The sequence below is a fragment of the Siphateles boraxobius genome, unplaced genomic scaffold (assembly GCF_051911475.1).
Source record: "Siphateles boraxobius isolate OS27281-9 unplaced genomic scaffold, OSU_SipBor_1 6, whole genome shotgun sequence".
Classification (NCBI taxonomy): Eukaryota; Metazoa; Chordata; class Actinopteri; order Cypriniformes; family Leuciscidae; genus Siphateles; species Siphateles boraxobius.
The window spans coordinates 37493006-37507339 of NW_027509186.1; the positions used below are offsets into that span (position 1 = coordinate 37493006).

At 37.1% G+C, this 14334-nt stretch overlaps 1 protein-coding gene across 1 annotated transcript in view; it reads left to right on the forward strand.

The window, feature by feature from the left end:
• Positions 1-14334, forward strand: part of LOC143715439 (uncharacterized) — a 266032-nt gene that overhangs the window by 197025 nt on the left and 54673 nt on the right. The gene's annotated exons all lie outside the window — the stretch shown is intronic.

The window sequence follows — 14334 nt, forward strand, 5'->3', positions numbered from 1 at the left end:
GCCAGAGAGCGTTAGAGCGCCGTTCTATGGAACGGGACGGCGTTCGAAAATAAAGTCTAATTATTTCTGGCATCAAAGATCTCTGCGAAGTTATTTTTCAGAAAGATTGAAAACCACAACATTTGGCGCCCGAACAGGGACTTGGGTTGAAGCGGAAGGAACCACGAAAGGCAACACTGGTGACCGACACAGACAACAGTGGCCACTGTAATTTGAGGTGAGCAAATTTTTGCTTTTGAAAAAGTATGTGTTGTCACCAGTGAGCCAGAGTGGTAAGACCCTTTAAAATGCTTCTCCAAGTTTAAAGAACTAAAAAATTGAAAAGAGGATCTTTGATTCTAGAAATAAGTGTCTATTGTTTGTTGATGATGTCAAGTACTGTGTTATAGCGTGGCGGAGCTCCCGTTAGTGTTTGCCAGTGTTTATATAATCTGATGCAGATTGTATGAATATTGGTACTGCTGACGTGCCGCTAAAGGTTTTGTCGTACGTATGTAAGAATCTGTGTTTGCTAAATCAAGAGGGCCTGGATGGATGATTAGCAAGAGTTTATTGGTAAAGGTTACCAACTTATTGTAGATTTTAATGGTATTGGGTATCATTAAGTATACTGGTAAAGGTTACCAGAACTCTGTGTTTCTTATTAAGAGGGCCTCGACGGATAATAAGATAGCATGTACACAGAGGATTATAAGTACTGATAAGATATCAGTGTTGATCTGTGTTTACTTGTAAGTGGGCCTGGACGGATACAAGTATAGCATGCGTACAGATCAAGGTTAACTTCCGGTTACCGTTTTGTTAAAGATTTAGCAAAAGTCTGCTCGGGGAAGTTATGTTTGGCTTAACAGTTACCGCCTCGACTAGCGAGGGACTGCTCGGGTTAAGTTAAATCCTATGGAATAGGGGAATTAGAAGTTTAGCTTATGGTTACCGCATTGTCATAGGAATGACAATGGACTGCTCGGGTAAGCTAAATTGAATCGCAGAGGTCTGTGATAGTTTAAAGTTATTCAGTGAAGTATTGTTTGTAAAAACAGTGAGAAACACTGTGAGTAGAATATAGCTCTGTGTGTGTATGTAGGATCCTGTCCTGTGTGTCTGCTTGACTGTGACTGTGGTTAAAAATAGGTGACAAGGAATGTGTGAATGTGCTTGAGAGACAAGTAATGTATAAATGAGTATTAAAAGTAAAGGAAATAGTAAAAGAAAACAATTGTTTCAAGATATTAGTCGTGCAGATTATTGTAGTATAAATAAGTTAAAGTATAAAATATATATATAAATAAATGGACTGATATATATTAATGGATAAATAAATAAGAATGCACGTGCTTAATATATTCTATCTTATATCTGAAGACGTCTAAAATTTGTATCTCATTATCCCTGAAGACAAAGTGAGAAAAATGATTCTATTGTAGATAATTAAGTTTGTGCTAAGGAAAAAATAACTTGTGCAGTGTGCTAAAAGTGAACAAGATTGAGTGACAAAGTTTCAACAGTCATAAATAATTTACAGCAATCTTAGAATTGTAGTAAATGGGAATTGTTGGGAATGGGTGAGGAAAAGTTTATTCACCATGTTAGATTATTTTGAGCACAGCATGCAAATATAGGAGAAAGATTGAAGTCTGATTTTATGATAGGGAACATTATTTAATTGTATTATACTCAGAAAATCAAAGTTAGATTATTGCTCATATTGCAATGAAGAAATAGCTTGCTTTTTCCTGCAACGAAAAACTTGCTTTACTAAAAACAGAATGGGAGAACTGCTGTTGTCAACCAGTGATTATTATATAGTATAAAAGAACTAGGAAAAAGATGGTTAAAAGTGGAATTTAGATAAAGAGCTAATAGCTCAGGAACAAATATTTATAAAGACTAATTTGATCTATGCAGCTCTCTGAGTGTTCAAGTTTCAGATGGCTTCAGTGTCGAATGGAAGAGGTGAAAGGTCAAAGACGACTGCAGAGAGAAGAAGAAGAGAGGGTGAGGGGCTTTCAGCTCCCCTTCTGAAGATGACCACTCTCTGGAAAACTCAGCATGGAGAAAGACTGTTTAATGCTGGAAAAGGTGAAACTTTCACTATTTCACTGGAGACTTTTTCTTGAGGACAAGAGGAAAATCCTGAGATGCAAAGCTGTGGCAAAATCTATCAAAGCCCAAACTGAGAAGGGGCAGAGAAACAACAGAGCCTATATTCCTGTTTACACCAAGCCTTGAGTGACAGCTAGGCTGACGACACATGCAGAGCGACAGCCAAGAAGCTTCAACAGACTGATAATCTAAAAACAGAAGAACTGACTGAAACCCTTCCCTTACGGGCAGCACAGGTGTGGCAACTTCAATGATCACTCTAGAGACTGCTTCAAATTTAGTTATTATATTAACTTTATTCATTCTGATTATTCACTGGTCTCATAAGCAATTCTTTATATTCTCTGCTAAACTAACCCTCTCTGCTTTTCCAGTAGGTTCAAGTCCAGCCATATAAAAAAGAAAGAGAATACACTGAAAGAGAGAAGTGGGTGCTCAACTCACCAAATAGTTCAATCTGAGGCTGGATTTGGTATAGTGAGCGCTATTATATGAAACAATTATAGGGCTAAAAGCATGAAAAATTATTCTGTAGCAAAGAAAAAGATAGACGCAAAATGTCAAAGAATTATTATTATTGTTTACAAAACAATGATACTGGTCACTCCATTTTGTTTTGATAATTTTTTATAGATAGATTGGAGAAAAAATTACTCCAAAAGTCCAAAATTATGAAATCGCAAAAAATGCCATCAAAACTGGGATAATGAGATGGAAATGTTGTTGGCCATGGATCCAAGATTATGCAGAGATCTCCAATTTATTTCATGAAGCAGCTCATGAGCAAAAAACAAAAAAAGAATAGGAAAAATCAGAAAAACAAATGACAAAATGTATTTGAAAAATTACAATTGGCAGGCTTATTATTCTAAAATACTTAGTCTATTAGATTTTGTAAAAAGAAAGAAAAAAAAGGATTATAACAACGGTGTTAAACTAAACCTTATGATCATTGACACTTCTCAGTAGTGTTTGACATAGCTGTGTTGACCTGATCAGACCTTATGGCTAAAATTATAGGATGCCACATTTAGAGCACAACCTGCAAGAATGTATGCTGGCCAGTGTGTGTGAGAGAGACACTGAGTGTGAATGAGTGAGAGATGATGTTTGAAGAAACACTAAGGCAAATCAATTATTTTGCCAATACAGCTGTATTTAAAATTTAACATGTGGGCCCACAGGGCAAAATCTGCCCAGTAAAATAATGACCATGGATGGATTTGGTTAAATTTCCTGGTAGGAACTGAAGTAACAATATGAAAAAACAAAGAATGAAAAGAGAAAAATAAAAAGAGAAAAAACAGTGCCACATTTGCGCAGCGCATAACATATCTGACTTTCTTTGCAGCATAACACGTCTGCCTTTCTTTTCAGCATATCGTGATGGAGCTGATCTATGTCAAGAGTATGAAATATTGTCTTGTAACTTTTGTCAAAGTGGGTTGAGTATTGTCCAAGATGCCTAATAAATAATGTGCTGATAGTGGAACTCAAGACAAAGAGATAACTGAGTTGAATTGACTAATTATAAGAATACATTGGAAATTTATTGTGAGAAAAATGCAAAAAGTTGCAAATAATGATGAAAAGTCAAATTTATGAAAAACAAATAGGAATATATGGATTAAAGTCCTGCTGTTAATTAAAGCAGAAACGACACCACTCAGCCCACATGACCTTTCTACAGGTAAAATCGAGAAGTACAATGGGACAGATGAGCAGATGATTGAAATCACATGTTGTTTTCACTAACAAAAATAATTAAGCTTTAATTTACAGATAACAGCAGCTCAATTCCAGGAAGGATTATGGGACAAGTCTAACAAAAAGAACCAGTAACTATGCTTTGTAATTTCAGAAGAAGTGATCAACAGTGTGACATTTGAGTCCATGCCTCTCAACTTAAAATACACCAACTGACTTCAGCAACCCCCCCAACTGAAGTGAGGGATCAAGGACATGCTGACAATGAGAGAAAGAGTCCATTGCAACGAACGACTCACTGGAGACACCCTGGAGAAAGATGTAATGATTGATGACAAGGTTAACAGAATGATCAAATCATGAATGGAAGAAAAGACAAACTTAACCAGAAACACAGGAATGAGAAGAACTGTGCAAAAGAGAGACTCAACAGAGATGAGTACAAGCTCAGACAATAGTCAACATCAACCAACTTTCCTATGAATGAATGTTCAGCCCTTGAATAGATTCAGTAGCAACTTAATAATAACCCCACCATAACAAAAATGATTGAAAGTAAAAATATATTAAAGCAACATAGAAAACAATGATAATGAAAAAAAAGAAAAGAAACTAAAATAATGTTAACAATTAATTTAAGAAATTGATATAGCATAATGGGAATTAAGACAATTCATGAAGGAAAATTTTTGAACTAAAAAAAAACTTTTAAAATAAATTTTAAGGGGTACTCAGATGTAACTTGTCAATACAAGGGTATACTTAATTAATTTAAGGCTACAGTTGAAATTAAAGCAACTATTAACAAATATTAAATTTTAATTTTAATTGATAAGAATACAATTTGATTCAAAATGCAATTGATTAATTAAAATGATATCAAGTAGTGCTTGATAGAAAGGATAGAAAGTTTATAGACTTACAAGAACTTATTGAAATTCAGTAACAAACAAGCCCTTATGAACAATCTAAATGGCACCAGAGGGGGGTCAAAAAATAGTGTTTGGCATTCACATGAAGGACAGATTGTTGAACCAATGAATACTTTTGAATATTCTCAGTCCAGATGCGCAATGGTTTTAAACCAGTGCGCAAAGGGGGGAGTAAGGAAAGGAATTAAAAATTAAAATGAATATAAAATTATAGGCATTTTAAATTAAAAGGCATTTTTGCAAAGTTTTGTGAAATTTGTTGCAAAAACAAAGTTAAGAAAAGAACAGCGACAAAAATAGGCCATATATCAGTATACCATGTGGACATGATATAGATGGGTAAAAGCAAAGAAATCAGCAGAGGAGGGCAGGAACAGAAATTAAATCTCTGACAGAGAAGTAATCCTTAGATTGGAAGTCTATCAGAAATAAGATCAGATTATATGTCAACTAAACAGAAGTATTGAAGATTAAAAATAAGTTGCATACGAACACAAGGAAGTTTTAATAATGATTAAGTTATAATGCTAATGGTTTAAAAGGTTGATAGAAAAACTTTTGGATTGTTAGATATAAAGAAAAAGAAATGTACATATAAGGAATATGTAAGAAAGTGCAAAAAGTTATTTTCTAGAGTTATTTTTCTAATTGTCTAATGAGTTTATTGAATGACTTTTATGAGATAAATGTAACATTGCTCTGAAGCTTTCTTAGTTAGAGTGATTACATGACACATAATTAGTTTATTCATGATAGTTTATTTAGAAATTAGTAGAAAAGAAGAAAATGTATTCAGTTTAGTCTTGAACTGAGGAGCTACAATGAGAATAGGAAGCAACATGCGAGATTAAAAAGGTCAAAATGGTATTTATTGTTTAAATTTGGTAATAAAATAGACAGTAAGTGAAATGTATTGCAATTTATTAGATAAGTGTAAAGTGTTCTGTTCACTAAAATTGACTGACTAAAAGATGGATTCTTCGAATTTAAGAAATGATATTCTCTCATAAGAAGTGATAAAAACGAGAGAGTTATGTTTACCCAGCCATATTCTGAATTAATAGTCATATGGATCAAGTAGAACAAAAATGCATAATAAATCAATTAGACTACTATAATAAGCAGATATTTATTATAATGCTTTGTCTGCATTAGGAGAAAAACAATTATGTGAAAAAAAAGTAAACTGACTTATGTTTGGTGATTAGTGTTGCACTTTTACTAAATAATATTGCGCAGGGAGGAAAATTTAGCGATTACGATTGAGACAAGATAAACTTAAGAGCAGAAGTTAAGAAAAACGTAATGTAAAGTCTGGAAAATTATGATTTTCTCAATTAGAGATGTTTTAAGAGATGCAGTATTAAAAGTGGGTTATTATTCTGTTGTGTACTTTGTATATTAAGATCACTAGTTGGAAAACCACGGTTAAACAAATGGAAATGCGGAAAAAAGATAATGAAAACTAATTTGAGAGGGCAACCAAATTGATATTTACAAACCCTGGATGTTGATCCCATTAAATGAGGAATTGAGGACGAAGAAGATGATTGATGAGCCAGACCCTAGAGGATATCTACACCGCAAGAAAACTTTCAATAGTATAAGAGACTTTTATGTTTGATATACTCTACATAACTGTGACAATAACATGCAATGCAAGAACAAAGGTATACACACACTTATAACAATGTTTCAGTTTGTCTGACTAGGAGACCTCGATTCTTTTACTTTTTCCATTAAACAAAAAAGAAAGAACAACTAAAAGAAATAAAAATGTATGGAAGAAGATGTTTGGCTCGAGTGCTCCTCCGGAGTGTGGTGGCTTAATCCAGTAATTGGAAAGGAGAATGGGTGACTCAGTTGAGTCACTAGGTAGCATAACTGAGGGAGCTGGATTTTGAAACTACACTCTGGAAAAAAGATAGTGAAAGTGAGGCTTAGATAAGCCTCAGAGGAGGGAATGTAGAAGATTTTATTATTTAGAAAACAAGTAATTTTGCTATATATTTGGACACAATTATTTCTTCTGTCTGTGACTTTGGATTTCCTCTGTGTATGTGAAAGACCTTGAATGGAATGTTGTTTGCTGCAGAAAATTCTATTCTGAGAAGTCACATGGTAAAAGACCTTTACCCAAAACTATCTATAGGGTGTGTTACCTTCTTTGGAAGAAGAAGTATGTATATAACTCTGAACCAAAAGATACTCGGGAGCGCACTGGAAGGCCAGAGGGCCAGAGAGCGTTAGAGCGCCGTTCTATGGAACGGGACGGCGTTCGAAAATAAAGTCTAATTATTTCTGGCATCAAAGATCTCTGCGAAGTTATTTTTCAGAAAGATTGAAAACCACAACAAATGTATGTATGTTTTTTCTTGTTTTTGGATGTACAGCCCTTTGGTCTACGTTGTAGTTGAAGGGGCTATATAAATAAACAAGACTTGAGACTTGACTTGATGAAGGAAGTCCCATTTCAATTCTCCATCCTTCGAAGGCCGTATTCGAAGGACGGTTGCATTATCACGGTGTGACGAAGGCTACCCTGATTCAAAAGCGATGCCAAATGCACCCTTCGTTTCCCCGTGAAAGGAAGGATACATAAATGGATCTGTAGCGGCCTATCCTACCCCATAAGTCATTGCGCGCCTGTGATGACAGCATTTTTATTTTAAAAAAACGACGAATGATTGTTCTTGTCGCCTAGCAACTGTGACAGCTACCGATGATGAGCGGGAGTGACATTTGAACTGCACTTTTTTATATTCAACTGGGTTTTATATTCACGTAGTACGGAGCCCGGCAAGTCACACATGTGAAAAAAAAAAGAAAAAAAATCCATGGCGAAGGTTTTGCATTCTGTCTCCTCAGTTTATAAACTGTACTCACGAATACTTAAACTGTTCCCTCGGTTTAACAAATCGTGCCCACGGATTAATAAACTGTACCCACGAGTTCCTAATCCGCGCTCTGTTTTTGCAATCTGTACCCACAGATTCATAAACCGTGCCCACGCTTTCGCAATACATTCCCACGGGTTTGTAAACTGTACTCACGTATTTGTGACCCCCTCCCCCAGTCTGTGCTGGGTGATTCAACCAGGCCACCGGTTTAGGTGAGGGATGCATTGCATTGTGTTTAAACTAAAATTTTTTAAATGGATAATTTTTTGAATTTTCTAAAAAAACGACATTTACTTGTATCTTTAAAGTCCATTTTTTTGGAGAGGAAAAAGCTCAGTATAATAGAATAAGCAAAAAAAGACTTCACATATAAAAAAGAATTATAACACAAACACATTTCCAAAACTGTAAAAGGTTAGGTTATATAAAAATAAAACATTCATAAATTATTTTATGATAAACATATTACTGTCTTCAGTGAACTAATTTATAGTTATAAACGCAAATAATAATAAATATCCTTATTATTATTACATTTAGGCTACATATTTAGAAGACGCTTTTATCCAAAAAAAGAACCAAGCAATTCGTCAAATGTCAGTCATAATACAAGTTAGACAATAATAATACAGGGCTAAGATTATCACAAATAAACACAAGATTTTGACACATATCTAGGGTTGCCAACTGTCCCGAATTAGCCGGGACGTCCCGTATGGGACCTCCCTTGTCCCGATTAAATAGACTGCTACGCTGATCTAACCACTGACCGATACAACAGCAACACGCACAACACCGGTCATCATCCAATCACAGTCCACACTCACGTGCATCCTACCATATAGCCTACACATAACAAACTATAAATTGAGAATTAATTATTCTTTTTGGAAAAATCATTGTTTGATTTGCGAACAGAATCCCCTGCTGTCTGGCCGCTCCCGGTTTGATCCGGACTCGCGCTGACGACAAATCCCTTTTACTGCCCGGCCGGATTTTGATTTCGGCAAATCAGTTTTGGTGACTTCTTACAACGTGATTATTGTTCAACATCCAGCCACGCAAGAAAACATGAAATCTTCCTGAGGGAATAATATGCTGATGTGATTTGCTGCCCAAGAAACATTTCTGATTATTATTAATGTTCAAAAAAAGAAAAAAGAGGCAGGATTCTTTGATGAAGGTTCAAAGTAGATTTATCCGAAAAAGAAAAAAAAAGCTTTTGTAACATTATAGTAACGGGGAGTTCTTGTTTGTATTTTTGATTAATTTATAGGCTACCACTTAATAAATACCCATAGTTCCTGCACTTGAGTCCTCGCTCCTTTCATCAACCCATTCCGTGACAGAAATGACATCTACTGTGTGATACAGTACAAATATTTTGAGTGTCCCTTATTTACCTGTTAAGAACCACAATTGTCACACATTTTTCTTTTCTGAAGTTGGCAACCCTACGCATATCCAAGTGTTTGTGCGGAGTGTGGAGTGCGCTTGCTGCATGGCATGGAGGTGCCGGGCGAACACTTGCATTTTCCTATCAACAGTGAAAACAACTTAAAATACTCTAGCATTTCTGGTCATACAGAAAATAATACATCATTCGCAACTACTTTTATTTGTCTAAACTCACAATAATAAAACGTTGTGCTTTTGTAAAATAAAAGACAAGAAAGGCTATGCCTCGGTGAGATGAAAACATCTCAACATCTCATCTCAACAGGTCATGTGACAAAAAATAATCGATCAGCTTCGGCTTTTCCATAACAACATAGAAAGCTCGGCCGAACAGCTGATCATAGCTGTACAGGGTGGCTTTTTATTTCTCATCTCATTAAATGTATCTAGTAGTAATGCTAATGCAAGGGCTAGAAATCAATTCATTTTTTGCTGATGCTTCCTCATCATCATGGAGAGCGCAGTTCGCACCACTTTCTCCGTCTTTCCACAAGCTCTCCCACGGCTATCTCCTGCAGTCTGTCGTTGCTATGCAACCATGAACAGAGGGGCGCCTGGAAAAAACAAGTGTGCGCTTCTATTGCCACGCGCCTACATTTGAAATTGCAGATATGCATGTGATATATCGGTCGACCACTAATAGGGTTGGGTATCGTTTTTTTTTTTTTTTCGATACCGGTGCCAAATCGATACTAGATAATTAGAAGTTGATCTGAACATTAAGCACACCGGTGTTGAACGATCGTACATGTCAAAGGGTTAACTAGCAATCACATGCGGTGATGATGTTTCTTACGTCCGTTTCGGAGAATCAGAGGGCAGATATTTCAACCGACAGCTGAGGCATTTAAGTGGCACCGAAATGAGGCACCGAAATCTGCGTTTTGATTTGGTCCGGTTACATACCGGTTACTTGGGTGCTGGTTCCATATCGGTGCCCGGTTTTGTAACCAACCCTAACCACTAATCATTTCGAACAGCCCGAAAACTTTTATCATTTTTTGTCAGTGTTTATTTAAAAACGTCCAATTATGCAGAATATGAATATATTGTGCTCCTGTACCTTAAACTTTTTATATATTGTATTAAACAGGGTTCTACGCTAAGGTTGCTCTCAGGAGGAGACTAGGAGCACATTGGCACACCTGTGCAGTGGACATCTGCATCTTTCCACTGCAGAGGCTCTTTCCACAACATGGAGGAGAAACTAGTTTAAATGAGTGTATTAGTATTTACTAGTAATAGTTAGGGCAGTAGTACTCGAGTCGGGTCTTGGATTCGAGTCCGGACTTGAGAACGTTTTTCTATGGTTTCTATTTCTATTTCTCGGACTTGTCTCTGACACGCTGGTATTCGGACTCGGACTTGTCTCGGTCTCGGCCACTGGTCTTGCCAAATATGGCTTTTGGTCTCAACCGAGTCCAGGTGTCTTCATTATGTTCCCAGTAAGCACACATAAAGGCTATTTATTTGCTCTGGTGTGAGCCGCGATTGCGCCAGAACCAGCCAGTTGTCAAGATAATTCAGCACGCGCACTCCCTGGAGTCTCAGGGGAGAAAGCGCCGCATCAATGCACTTCGTAAATGTACGGGGTGGTAAGGACAGACCCAACAGCAGAACTGTGTATTGATAAGCCCGCCCCTCGAAGGCGAATCTCAAGAATGGCCTGTGATGGGGGGGCTATCTGGATGTGAAAGTGTGCGTCTTTCAGATCCACAGTGAAACATTGCTATTATGAGGTATCACCATATGTCATCATTCTGTTTTCTTTAGATTAGAAGATTATATGATATCAAGGGGAATGTCTATACTTAAAAATCCTGTGTGTTGTGACACTGTTTTTGCTTTTATATCAACAAATAATAACCCAAAATGATTGTCCCGTCAATCAATCAGCTGATGACTAAAATATAATGGGTTTAGTTCAATTGTAATGCATTCATTTAGAATTTCTCTAAAATTTCCAAACCCATATACTCCCGGAGAAAACCTCTATTAACCTGTTAATATGAATGATTTTAAATTTGAACATGCAATACAGATACAGATTTAACTACTGTGACTTAAAAAATATCTTAAAATTAAATAAAACCACTTTTCCTAAAGTAGAATAGTCTTCTTTTCAATGAATGATATTTGCATTCTTTATAACTACTTGCATACATCATTCTTTATTCTTTCAAGCAGCAGACAAGATGGCTGCCAGGTGCGGACGTCGACCTCCATTGGCCAACAGCGCGGACGAGACATCTAGCCTTTATTATGGATATCTATGGTCCTATCAGTCCTTGTCCGATCTATGTCGTATTTAGTGTGTGTGTACTGTCATGATTCTGCCATCATGTCCGTGATGCTCTTAGTATTGCGGCAGGATCATGACAGACCCATGTTCTGTGTGCAAGCACATGGCCTTGTGTTTTGGTCATGTGCTTGTGTTGTCTCGTCTCTTAAACCCGCCCCCTTGTTATCCTGATTCAGTCATTATTGCTTTACCCGTGTCACCTGTTATGTCTTGATTAGTCTCCTTATTTAATCCCCTTGTGTTTGCTGTCTTGTGTCGGTTCATTGCCAAATGTTACCTGTGAGTATTCTGTGGAAAGTCTTGTCATTGAAAGTCGTTGTTAGTAGTCATTGTTAGTATTATACAAAGTGTTGTTTGTTTCTTGTTCAGTCATTATCTAGTCTTGTCAGTCTTATATCCCTTGTTTCGTCTGTTTTGCCCCCTCGTGGGTTTTGTTTTCCTGTTTTGTCCCAATAAACCCTGAGTTCATTGTACACCGTCTGCGTTTGGGTTCATCTCCGTGCACAGCCGTGACATGTACTGTACCTTCTGCCTCTCCTGGCTGTACCTGTTAGTATTATAGTGTATAGTGACAATCATTGTCCCGTCACCAGTCAAAATGATTGTTTAGTCATCTGATTTAGTCATCTGATTGATAGCCGGTCACCCTCACCCGAGTTCTGATGTTCCTGTATTAGAAAGTTAAAAATGGTAAAGCAACGTAATGTACTTCATGTCAAAAAATTGTAAAATTCAACGTGCTTTCAATAAAAGTTAATAAAAAAACAAAATAAAAAAAACATACTGTTAAAAAATAAGCCCGCCCCTCGAAGGCGAATCTCAAGAATGGCCTGTGATGGGGGGGCTATCTGGATGTAAAAAAATTAGGACCTAGTGTCCGTGACATCACCCGTAGGTTTCTGAAGAACATTTTTGAAGCCTAAAGTGGGCGGAGCCGGTCGTTGCCATCTTGGTAGCGCGTCACTCTCGGATAAACGAAAATGGGCCTCAAGGCGGGATTAGCTGTGGTGACGTGACGCTAACAGACAGCAGACAAATGGCTAGTAGTGACAGCAGCTGCAATCCACCTGTCACTCAAGTGGCCACGCCCTTAATTATGCAGAACTTAAAGGCTTAATATAATTTAATGGATGAGTCATAAAACAATTCACCCCCCTCACAGTTGTCATGAAAGGCAAGATTAGCTACTGTTGCAATCAAAATGATTCAACACCCATTGTATATCAGGTTTATTTGCAAAATCTACAGACATTCAGCTGGTTGCAATGAACAAATCAAACGCAAAAGTAATTGAAATAGCTCAACACAACAAATGTTGCGAAAAATTACGAAAGATTGCTTGATTCAGAGCTCTGGCGTAACTGTGCACAGGGCGTTACAATATTGAGTTCTGATTGGTCAATCACTGTTATATATAGTTTGTTAATTATAGATAAGTTTAACATTTTATTTACATGTTAAGTTTAACATAATACACAACACTGTTAATCTAACAGAGGATGGTAAGGGTGGATGGTGGTTTTATCGAGCCCTGTAAATGAGGTGAAAACAGGGAACTATTGGAGACAAAGTGGCTTTTCAGCAGCTCGGTTAATCTTGGTGGTCTTATTTCTCTCAGATGTTGGACAAGCATTAACCCCCTGGAGTCGGCAGTCACGCCGCGTGACCAGCTCGCTTTTTTTCTTATCAGTTTCTTATCAGTCTCAAAATACTCTGTTGATTTTGATCTTGCATTGAAGTGTTATACATCATCGGTCCTGTTAAGTGTCTATTTTTTTGTGTATACTCGCAATAAGTGTTGTGCTTTTTGTCAAATAAAGAAAAATAAACATGATGCGAGTTTTGCCTTCTCTCTGTCAGTGAAGTCCATTCTGAAACGCGTCCGAAAATTAACTGTAACACCTCTAATAATTGTCATACAGGCACAAGAGATTTTTCTTTATGAAGCTTGAATTCTCTTCTTTTAAATGAAGTAATTTTATATAACAAATATTCTTAGTTTATGTAATCTGTATGAAAAGAGAGAGATGTCAGTCTTTTTCTTTTCAACTCATTAAGTGTTAATGTGACACGCCCACGGAGAGCGGGTACTATTCAAACACAAATGATCAGAGGCAATGCGGTGTTGTTTACTACAGCTGTACAGCGCGCATCTGTGCCATTCGTTCACTCTCGCACCTACATTAGTAAACATGTTATTTTTACATGAACACGTCCAAACTATATTGCTATAGCCTACTGAGATGAGTAACTAAAAATAGACTGAAATATGTTGAAATTAGACATGTGCCGGTATTCGGTAATGCGATAAATCGCGGTAATGAATATGCACGATATTGTTATCGCGGGGACTTCGAAATACCGTGAAAAATAATAGATCCGAATTTAGATTTTTAGAACGCGCATCAGCTTATTTTCCATCAACCGCTTAAAAAACAATGCGTATATGCTGCGCAAAACACATGTGCACTTTGATGTAAACAATCCCCACATCACATGTATAAGCACTGTGTGCATGCAGTGCGCACTCTAGTCTAATGTAAACAATCCTCACATGGAGAAGAAGCACGCCGGAAGGAGGAACGCTGCCGACTATTTATCCCCCGCATGGCTGCCAACTCTCACGCATTCAGCAGCTTGAGACTCACGCAATTGACACTTTCACACGGTCTCACGCCACACATCCATTTTCTCACCCAGAGAAAAATCGCGGAGCAAAGAGGACACTGACAGCGACAGACTAGACAGAGCAGGTTACTTTTGATATGAAAAAAATATCAGCTCTCAGGTTTTATAACGAAATTCAGACAATAAATACTGTTTTGGTGCTTGTAAATGACGTGACAGATCGCGCGCCTCAGTTCAAGTAAACAGATAATCTGTTACTTTTTATTAAAGATACAGTACAACCCACCGAAAGGTATACGTACTT